Here is an 11,315-nt window from a genome sequence, read left to right on the forward strand (position 1 = left end):
GACTTGAAAAGGACTTGACTATTAGGGTTGTGCCTGGAGCCTATGCAGCCATTACCACATAAAGAAGGCCAGAATGACCTGTCAGAGACATGTGACTCAGTCACCCTCATCACTCCAACCAACAATCCAGAATGTTCCCCAGGTATATAATTGGTGCACATGAGACAAACAGATGTTGTTTTGAGACAGAGTCTCACTATGTAACCACGGCTGGACTAGAGTTTACTATGTAGACCATCCTAGCCTCAGACTCATAGAGATTCACATGCGTCTGTCTGCTGAGTGCTGGCATTAAGGGTTGCATTACCAAGCCTGACAAGGTAGTAGTTTCTATGAATAAATACTCACTAGAGAAAACAGAAATAAGAAAATATTTCCCTGATTATAATATATTATAGCCAGTATCCTAGTTAGGGTTTCTATTTGTGACAAGACACCATGACCATGGCAACTCTTATAAAGGAAAAACATTTAATTGGGGTAACTTACATTTTCAGAGGTTTAGTCCGTTATCATCACGGCAGGACATGGTGGTATGTAGGCAGACACGGTGCTGGAGAAGTAGCTGAGAGTCTTATATTTTGAAGGCAACAGGAAGTGGTCTGAGACACTGGGTGTGGCTTGAGTATATATGAGACCTCAAAAACCCACCCCCATGGTGACATACTACCTCCAACAAGACTCCAATAAAATCATAGTCCCATTCCCTATGAGCTTATGGGAGCCAATTACATTCAAATGACCACAGTTGATATGAGTTTTATTGGTTTCTTGATTCCTAACCTTTTTCTGTACATATTCTTTTCTTTTCTTCCTTTCTTTCCTTTCTTTCTTTCTTTCTTTTTGTTTTTTGTTTGTTTGTTTGTTTGTCGTTTTTCGAGACAGGGTTTCTCTGCGTAGCTTTCGTGCCTGTCCTGAAACTTGCTTTGTAGACCAGGCTGGTCTTGAACTCATAGTGATAAACCTGCCTCTACTTCCCAAGTGCTGGGATTAAAGGCATGCGCCACCACTGCCCAGCCATTATTTTCTTTATGGTTATAATAATTCGATTGCATTTTACTTATTTATTTTGTGTGTGTGAGTCTATGCGTGTGGGAATGTGTGTGCCATACTGTGCATGTGTGGAGGTGAGAAGACAACTCTTGGGATCAAACTCGGGTTGTCAGGCTTGGCAACAAGTGCCTTTATCCACTTAGTCACGTCACTAGCCCATAATCATTCTATATAGATAATTTTATATATTATATCCTACAAGGATAACTTGTAGGAGTTGGTTCTCCTACTTCTTTGGGGGTCCTAGGGCTTGAACTCAGGTCATCAGGCTTGGCAGCAGATGATTTTGCCTGCCGAGCCATTTCACTGGCCCCATCACTTGTTTCTTAAAGACAGGGTCTCACTGTATAGCCCCTCCCCCACCCTCAGCTTCACACGTACTGAGCTTACAGATGTGTACCGCTGTATCCAGTTATGTTTGTTAATTTTGATCTGAGAGGAATTTTGATTTCTATTTTAATTGTTTCTCCAATAAGGTTGAAGAACTGGAAAGCAGCAATTTTTCCATGCCTGTCAGAACAATAGGTTAGTTGATTTTTATGTTGCTTTGGTTTGGGTTTTGGTTATGTGAGCCAGGATCTCATTTATCTGAGGCTAGTCTTGAACCCCTGACTCTTCCACCTCTGCCTTCTGCATGCTAGAATAACACACATGCATCACCACACACAGCTTGGTTTCTTTTTTTGAAGTAAGTGGTTTATTTCTTAAATTAAACTATATTTACATCATTTTGGCCTTCCTTTTCTCCCTCCAACCACTCCTATGTACCCCTCCTTCCTTTCTCTCTCAAACTCATGGCCTTCTTTTCAGCTGGATTTCTTAAAATAATTTTCTTCATATGATTCACACAATAGCCGCTTTCAAACTTGTTCCTATATAGGAAGTATCTGGAAATAGCTATCTGTTTGAATCTGTGCTTGCACAGCAATGTACAAATACTGAAAGAATGCCAGTTGTCTGTTTCTAAAAATGGGCCTATCTACATGAAGATTATTGGTTGAGGCCTAAAGCTTCCCCTCTACTACTCCTGGCCAGAAAATTCACATCATGATATTGTCCTGATTTACAGATAACCACCTTGGATGATTATCTTGGAAATCTTTGCCTAAAACTAACTTAGAGATGAAATTCTGAGGTCATACCTCCATGGTAGAATATTTACCTCTCATGCACAAGGCCCTGGATTCAATCCTTAGCAGAATCCATATTAGAAAATGGAAATCGACTATCAGGTAAAATGAATGATAGTCCCCGCTCACAAAATGAAATAGCAAAGAAGGATAAAATGTCATTTCCAGATCCTTCTTCACTGGCATAATGACACACACCTTCAATTCCAGCACTTGGGAAGCTGGGGCATTGAGATCTCTATGAGTTTGAGGGCAGCCTACAGAATGAGTTATAGCTCTGCCAGGGCCACACAGAAACCCTGTCTCAAAAACTATCTTTTGGGCCGGGCGATGGTGGTGCACACCTTTAATCCCAGCACTCGGGAGGCAGAGGCAGGCGGATCTCTTTGAGTTCGAGACCAGCCTGGTCTACAAGAGCTAGTTCCAGGACAGGCTCCAAAACCACAGAGAAACCCTGTCTCGAAAAACCAAAAAAAAAAAAAAAAAAACTATCTTTTGGGGCAGTGGTAGTGCACACCTTTAATCCCGGCACTCACTAGGCAGAGACAGGTGGATCTCCAAATAAAAGGCCAGCTTTGAACTGGTCTGTAAAGCTAGTTCCTGAACAGCCAGGGCTACACACACACACACACACACACACACACACACACAAAACTGTCTCAAAAAAAAGTCCTAGTATGAACATGTCAGAATGAAACCCATCATTTTACATATGCTAATTTAAGAAAGACTATATTGTTTATACCTCTTTAGATATTGCTTTAATTTATAATGTATGTTAACAGTTATGCAAATATCAGAAATTTATAATTACTTAATATGAATAGTTATATAACTTTTTATAGAGCCCTTGATTTGTTAAATTTTTATTTCATTTTAATTATGTGTATGTGTGAGTGTGGGTGCTCACTTGTGAGCGCAGGTGCCTGTGGAACCCAGGAGAGGGCACCAGATTCCCTGAGCAAGAGCCACGGCCAAGAGCCACAGCCAACTGTGAGTTGTCTGGCATGCTGGGAACAAACTGGTTCTCTATGAGAGCATACATGTTATTAACCACTGAGCCAGCTCTTCAGTTCTCCCGTCCCCCCCCCCAATTGTTTTCTGAGACTCACTGTAGTCCAGGCTGAGCTCACTGTGTAACTCACAATGGCCTCAAGCTCATGGCAATCCTCCTGTCTCAGACCCCTAAGTGCTGGGATTACAATCATGAGCCACTATACACAGCTCAAAATATCTTTTTGTACAGCATTTCTGCAAAAGCGCCATTTCCCACATCTCTGCTGCTACCACCGCGTTCAAAGCACACTGGGATTCACCTGGACTGTCATAATGTCTGTTCATAGGGTCAGCAGTTGCCTCTGATCTTTTCTTTTCTTTTAGATTTATTTATTATGTATACAACACTCTGCCTCCATGTCTGCTGCAGGCCAAAAGAGGGCGCCAGATCTTATTATAGATGGCTGTGAGCCACCATGCGGTTGCTGGGAATTGAACTCAGGACCTCTGGAAGAGCTGGCAGTGCTCTTAACTACTGAGCCCTGCCTAAACTTTTGTTTTGTTTTGTTTTGTTTTGTTTTGTTTTGTTTTGTTTTGTTTTGTTTTTCAAGACAGGGTTTCTCTGTAGCTTTGGAGCCTGTCCTGGAACTATCTCTTATAGTCCAGGCTGGTCTCGAACTCACAGAGATCCGCCTGCCTCTGCCTCCCGAGTGCTGGGATTAAAGGCGTGCGCCACCACCGCCCGGCTCTACCTAAACTTTTTGCCTCTGATCTTTTCTACGGCTTGTTTTATGCTCATGAGTTCTGTTTCTTCTATTCGCTCGCCAGAAAAGAAAAAAAAAAAAACTGGTGTGGGTAACTGAGACACGGAAGTGCCCAGAAACCCAGGCTGGTCTGTTCCCGCATCACAGGACTTGGACTTTACCCTTGCCTGGATGTGAAAGTCAGCCTTGCTCATTATCTCTGCTGCAACAATCTCCTCTCACGCTCCTGATCAATTTGCCAGACTGTCAAAAAGGAAGGAACCTCCCTTTAGATTTTTTTTTCCAGTCTCTCAATCTTCAGTATCTGCTATGGAATAGGAACCATGCTATTTACTGGGTATTTGATTGTAAAGAAGATATTCGACCCAGAATGAGGAGTACCTGGAAGAAAGCAGGTGGTTATATTGGACTAGAACGTAATAGGAAGAGGTCAGGTAGTGGCGGAACACGTCTTTAATCCCAGCACTTGGGAGGCCAGTCCGGTCTACAGATCTAATTCCAGGACAGCCAGGGCTACCCAGAGAAACCCTGTCTCAAAAACAAAACAAGCAAAAAGAAAACAAAATGGAATAGGAAGGGGGGGCCGATTTAGGTTGGATGTTCATAGAGGTCTCGCTGGGAAAATACTATTTAAGCTGATACTGGAAGGAAAAGAATGGAAAGGTAAGGTTGAGGCTACAGAGAGACTGAAAAGGAAGGATCAAGTCAAAGTTCCTGAGGTAGAACAAATAGTTGGCAAGTTCAGTGAGCTGAAAGACCAGAATGTTCTTAGCACACGGTCATCAAGGGAAAATCCAGCATGAAACGTACCTGAGAGAAAAGGAAGTGCCCTGTCTGGCTGCCCTAGAGACTCCGCTCAAGGGCTTGCATCTTAGGCAGGATGGATAGCAAAGCATCCAGGTTAGGAGAGGGAAGAGATGCTTTGTGGGGAGTGGACTGGAAGAGTCCAGAGGGCAGTGGGAAGGGCACATTCTGCTCAGCCAATAGCTAATGGTGGCTGGGACTAGGCTAGTGGCTCTGAAGATGGAAAGGATTGGGTTGTAGCTCAGCGGCACAGCCCTTGCCTCCTAGAGTGGGTGAGGTCCAGGCTTCTAGCCCTAGCACTGAGAAACAAAAGAAAAAAGTGAAAATGTAAGGAATTGGAGGGGGGGGGGGGGAGTCTCAAGAGAGGCTTGGCAAGCATGGTGGCACACTCCTGTGATCTCGGCACTTAGGAGGCGGAGACAGGAAGACCAGGAGGTTAATATCAGTCTTGGATATGCATTGAGTACAAGGCCAGTCTGGACTACAGGAGACCTCGTCTAAACAAGCAAACAAAACAAAAAGGAAATTGCTTTTAGAATCCACTTTCACCACACCGTAATAGACTCCTTTATCTGTGTATTTATTTATTTGTTTGTTTGTTTGTTTGTTTGTTTTGAGATATAGAGAGTCTCACTGTGCAGCCCTTGCAGGCCTTAACTAACTATATAGATCAGGCTGGCTTTGAACTTATTATGGCAATCCTCCTGCCTCTCTCCGCCTTCGAAGTGCTGGGATTATAGATCGGGGTCACCAGGGCTGGCTCATTTGTTTGTTTTTGATTTGCTTTGGTTTTGGTGTTTTGTTTTTTCTTTGATTCTTTAATTTTTTAAAATATTTATTTATTTATTATGTATAAAATACTCTGTCTGTGTGTATGCCTGAAGGCCAGAAGAGGGCACCGGACCTCTTTACAGATGGGTGTGAGCCACCATGTGGTTGTTGGGAATTGAACTCAGGACCTTTGGAAGAGTAGTCAGTGCTCTTAACCTCTGAGCCATCTCTCCAGCCCCCTGATTCTTTAATTTTTGATACAGGGAGCGAGGTGTGCCAGGCTGGTCCCAAATTGGCTACATATCAAAGACAACCATGCACACATGATCCTCTCATGTCCACTTCCTAAATGCTGGGATTACAAGCATGTGCTACCATGTGCGCTCTCTCTCTCTCTCTCTCTCTCTCTCTCTCTCTCTCTCTCTCTCTCTCTCTCTCCCCCACACCCCCTTTCTCTTTTTCTGAGACAAAGTTTCACTGTGTAGTCCTGGCTGTTCTAGAACTCGCTTGGTAGAGCAGGGTGGCCTCAAATTTGCAGAGATCCACCCAAGTGCTGGGATTAAAGGTGTGTGCGGCCACCACCCAGCTTTGTTTTTTTTTTTATAGTAAAAAAAAAATTACCCCTAGATGAAAATGCCAAAAAGATAGGTGAAGATTGTTCTAGAAAGAAAAGATCTTCTACTATCAGTTGTAATTTAAATTTGAAATAATTACTCTGAAGGAATTGGATGAAGCAAGTACTTATGACTGATGACTGATGATTCATAATGTCTAATCTCCAAAAATAACTTCTGAAAGAGAAATCGCTTACGGGTAGAATGTAAATGGCAGAATCAAGGATGTTTCCAATGCAATAGCTGAGCCATTAGCTGACTAGCACTGTCTCATACAGGGCTAAGGACAGCAGAGCAAGGCACGAGGCGATGGCTCCACGTGAGGGCTACGCTCTAGGTTGGGTGGCAGAAGATGAGGGAGATCATGTGGGGGGAAAAACTCCAATCAAATGCTGATTGGGGGCACTTTCTTCAGTGAGATAGCCACTGATAAGGTGCTCGCATTCCAGTAAATACTCTCCCATCCATGTTTATGGCGGTAACCGCATTCAAACTCAGTGGGTCACACACACACTAAGATAGAAAAATAGGAGAGGGACTTCTTGGAAAGAAGAAGAGTTTCTGTGGGAGAAAGAGTGTCAGTGAGCTGGGGATGATGGGGGGAAAGAATCTAAAGTCCAGTGTATAGATGTAGAAAACTGTCAAAAATGAAATGATTTAAGGACCTAGCAAAGGCACAGGGAGCATGCTCTTTACCTGACCTGCGAATACAATAGTGGGCAGTTACATTAAGACGATGAATAACTAAATGAACCAGTGGTAATGCCACATACGCGCCTTTGGATCCTAGCACTTGGGAGGCAGAGGCAGGCGGAATTCAAGGCCAGCTTGGTCTATGGAGTGACCAAGGACAGCCAGGGCTACATGGGGAAAGCCTGTCTCGGAAAACCACTAAATAAATAAATAAATAAATAAATAAATAAATAAATGCCAGGTGGTAGTAGCACACATCTTTAATCCCAGCATTCGGGGAAGCAGAGGCACGGGGATCTTTGTGAGTTCAAGTCTAGTTTGATCTACAAAGCTAGTTCCAGGACAGCCAGGAACCCTGTCTAGGAAGAGCAAACTAACTAACAAACAATCAAACAAACAAACAAATATAAAAATCAACTGCCAAAGCATGTTTAAAAAATAAATTTTAGAAAAAGAAAACAGTTAAAAAATAATTTAAATTAAAAAAAAATCAACCCTCTAAAAATAGTCTGGCATAACGGCATATGAATGTAAGGCCAGCACTCTGAAGGGAGAGGCGGGGCAGGGGGGTCAGGAGTTCAAGTCATAATGGAGTTCAAAGCCAGCCTCAGCTACATAGGGTGAGAGCAGCCGGAGGTGCAGCCCGATGGTAACGCACTTGCCTAATATGCACAGTACCCTGGCTTTGATCCTCAGGACTACAGTGTGGGGGGAGGGAGGGTAACGTCACCCAAAACTACAGAGATAATAAAGACAGGCGTTAAGAACATATAAATTGCAGTAATTTGTGATAAATATAGGAAAAGATTACCTTATTTCTCTAAGACATTTTCTCCTAGCTCCGAGCCTGTGTTCTGACGGATGATGTCAGAAGGGCCTCTGAGAACATTTGCTTTGTCAGGTGCTCATCTCTAGGCTCTGCCAGGAGAGGGCGCTAAAAGAAGACTATGAATCTGGGCGCTAGTAAAGAGACTGCCTTCTGCCCTTCTGCTCTCTCGACCTTGGCCTAAGTAGCTCCTTCCCTAGGGGGAGAGCACCCCTCCTTGAAGGCTCTTAAGCTTCTAAGCATTCTAATTCCAGCCTCTTCCTTCTGTTCATTCAAGAATGACAACCTAAGAATTTTCATTTTTATCCTAGCCTACTTAAAAACCTCCGATATTAAATGATGTGTGCCTGGACTGGCAAATTGGATCAGCAAGTAAAGGCGCTTGCTGCCAAACCTGAGAGGATCTGATGTTGCTCCCTGAATTCCATATAAAGGCTGAAGGACCCAGGCATGGTGGTGTATGCCTTTTATCACAGCGCTCAGAAGAGTCCAGCCTGGTCTACATAGCAAGTTCTAGGACAGTCAAAGCTACATACAGAGACCTTGTCTCAAAGATAAACAAACAAAAAAGGTGAAAGGAGAGACCCTAATCCAAAAAACTGCCCTCTGATTTCCAGCATGCATTGTGGCGCGGCGCATGCGTGTGCACACACAGACACGCACACTATGTCTATATCTACACCGTAAAAAAGCATGTGACTAACGTGGTTTCTGTCTCATTATATCCCTAGCTGATAGAGCTTGGAAACTATAAAATATCAACTGATGTCATTTTTAAATGTAGATGTGAAATTCTAAATCAATTTTTTTGTTTTTGTTTTTCAAAACGGGGTTTCTCTGTGTAACAGCCCTAGCTGTCCTGGTACTAGCTATTGTAGACCAGGCTGGCCTCGAACTCACAGAGATCCGCCTTCCTCTACTATCTGAGTACTGGGACTAAAGGTATGCACCACCAGGCTCAAATTTTATTTTTTTTTATTGATTTGTATTGAGCTCTACATTTTTTTCTCTGTTCCCCTCCCTGCCTCTCCCCTTCCCTTCAACCCTCTCCCATGGTCCCCATGCTCCCAATTTACTCAGGAGATCTTGTCTTTTTCTACTTCCCATGTAGATTAGATCTGTGTATGTCTCTCTTAGGGTCCTCATTGTTGTCTAGGTTCTCTGGGATTGTGATTTGTGAGCTGGCTTTCTTTGCTTTATGTTTAAAAATCACTTATAAGGGGCCTGGAGAGATGGCTCAGTGGTTAAGAGCATTGCCTGCTCTTCCAAAGGTCCTGAGTTCATATTCCCAGCAACCACATGGTGGCTCACAACCATCTATAATGAGGTCTGGTGCCCTCTTCTGGCCTGCAGACATACAGACAGAATATTGTATACATAATAAGTAAATATTTTTTTAAAAAATCACTTATGAGTGAGTACGCACCGCCCAAATTTTAATGAACTCAACATCCAAACAGTTAAGATACAGCCTGCAGCCATGACCTGGACTATCCAGGTAGAGTGGGCCTAGTTTGCTAAACCATTTATTTGTTTGTCCCCTCGTTCAATATGGTCTTTTATCAGATCTAGTCAGGAAGAGGGGAGACAATAGTGACCCAAAGGAGAGCCATTCCTTCCTGGAGCTTACTACCTTCAGGAGGGACAGCTGATGCTACTTCAATAGTCACATAACCCTATGAGAGCTGATCATAAGATGTGTGGCGTGGTGAGGAAGGTCATGGAGAACTTACATAAAGGAGCCTGGGATTGAAGATACAGATATACATATAAATAAAGAACTATACGTAGATATCTTTCTGAGTGAGCACATAGAACAGCACACGCAAAACGTTATTTGCTAGGTAGTAAGAGAAATTGAGAGACCAATTTGGCAAGAGCTGAGAGAGCAAAGGTGAGTGACCTAGAAAGTAAGACTTGAAGAACTAGACAGCGCAAGTCACAATAGACCCTGTGAGGTATGTTAAGGAGTTTTCCTTTGTCAAATCTACAATACACCTAGGCAGTGGTGCACTGGTATGAGAACAGATACAGAAGACAATGGAACAAATTGAGATCACATATCTGTGGCCAAATGATTTTTTTTTTCTTTTTGAGACTGAGGTTGTATTTATTTGTAAGTTATGTGTGTGTATGTCAGGGCAGACAGAGTATTGCAGTGCCCATAGAGGCCAGAAGATGGCGTCAGATCCCTAGGACTAGCGCTACAAAGCCTTGTGAGCCGCCGTGTGGGTGCTGAAACTCAAGTCTCAGCCTTCTGGAAGAGCAAGCAGTAAGTACTTTTAACCACTGAGCCATCTCTCCAGCTCATGGCCAGTTAATTTTTACGAAAGCGACAACACCAATAAATAGAGAAAGCAGTTGGGCAGTGGTGGCACAGGCCTTTAATCCCAGCACTTGAGAGACAGAGGCAGGTGGATCGCTGTAAATTCCAAACCATCCTGGTCTACAGAGTGAGTTCCAGGACAGTTAGGGGTACACAGAGAAACCCTGTCTCGAAAAACATAGGTAGGTAGGTAGATGATAGATAGATAGATAGATAGATAGATAGATAGATAGATAGATAGATAGATAAGAACTGAGACGGTGTAGTTTCTATAATAAATGGTACTGAGACAAATAGATACATGCTTGCAGAAGAATGGATTCTAAGTTCTAGGACTGTCTGGGCTAAATAGTGAAACCCTGTGTTAAAAACATTAAACAAAAATGTACATTTAGCCTAGTAATTCCACTGCTAGGTATTTCTAAAAAGGAAAATAAAACATGACCACACAGGGCTTGTTTTAAAACAAGTACCATAATACCATTCATTACTCATGATCACTCCAAGCTGAAAAAAACAACCTAAAAGACCTACCAACCACTGACTGTTTCGAGAAAACGTGGTGCTAAGAAGACCTGGGTAGGCCTGGAGAGAAGGCTCAGAGATTAAGAGCACTGGCTGTTCTTCCAGGGGTCCTGAGTTCAATTCCCAGCAACCACATGGTGGCTCACACAACCATCTGTAATGAGACCTGGTGCCCTCTTCTGTCTGGCATCCAAGCATAGAAGAAAAGGAAGAAGAAGAGGAGGAGGAGGAGGATCTAGATAATCCAAGCATGGTGGTGCAGACCTTTGGAGGCAAATACAGGCATATCTCATGAATTCAAGGCCAGCCTGGTCTACAGAGCAAGTTCTAGGACAGCCAGGGCTACACAGTGAAAGTCTGTCTAGAGAAACAAAAAAAGAAAGGCATCAGATCCCCTAGGACTTCAGTTATATGCAGGTGGTTGCATGCTATCTGATGTGGGTCCTGGGAACTGAACCTGGGTCCTCTGAAAGAGCAGCAAATGCTCTCAACTGTTGAGCCATCTTTTCAGTTCCTAGGTTTGTTTTCTTGAAACAGGGTCTTATGTAGTCCAGGCTAGCCTCAAATTCACTAAGCAGTGAAGTATGACCTTAATGATCTTGCCTCTACCCCTACCCCAAGTGCTGGGATTATAGGAACACGTTGCTACACCCTGCTTACCAGCTTTGAAAATAACTGTTCTGTTCCCTATCATTCACCAAAAATAATTGATACAAGCCGGGCGATGGTGGCGCAGGCCTTTAATCCCAGCACTCGGGAGGCAGAGGCAGGCAGATCTCTGTGAGTTCGAGGCCAGCCTGGACTACAAGAGCT

Source organism: Alexandromys fortis, unplaced genomic scaffold (assembly GCF_014885135.2).
Source record: "Alexandromys fortis isolate MF-2015 unplaced genomic scaffold, M_Fortis_MF-2015_v1.1 scaffold_120, whole genome shotgun sequence".
NCBI classification, from domain to species: Eukaryota; Metazoa; Chordata; class Mammalia; order Rodentia; family Cricetidae; genus Alexandromys; species Alexandromys fortis.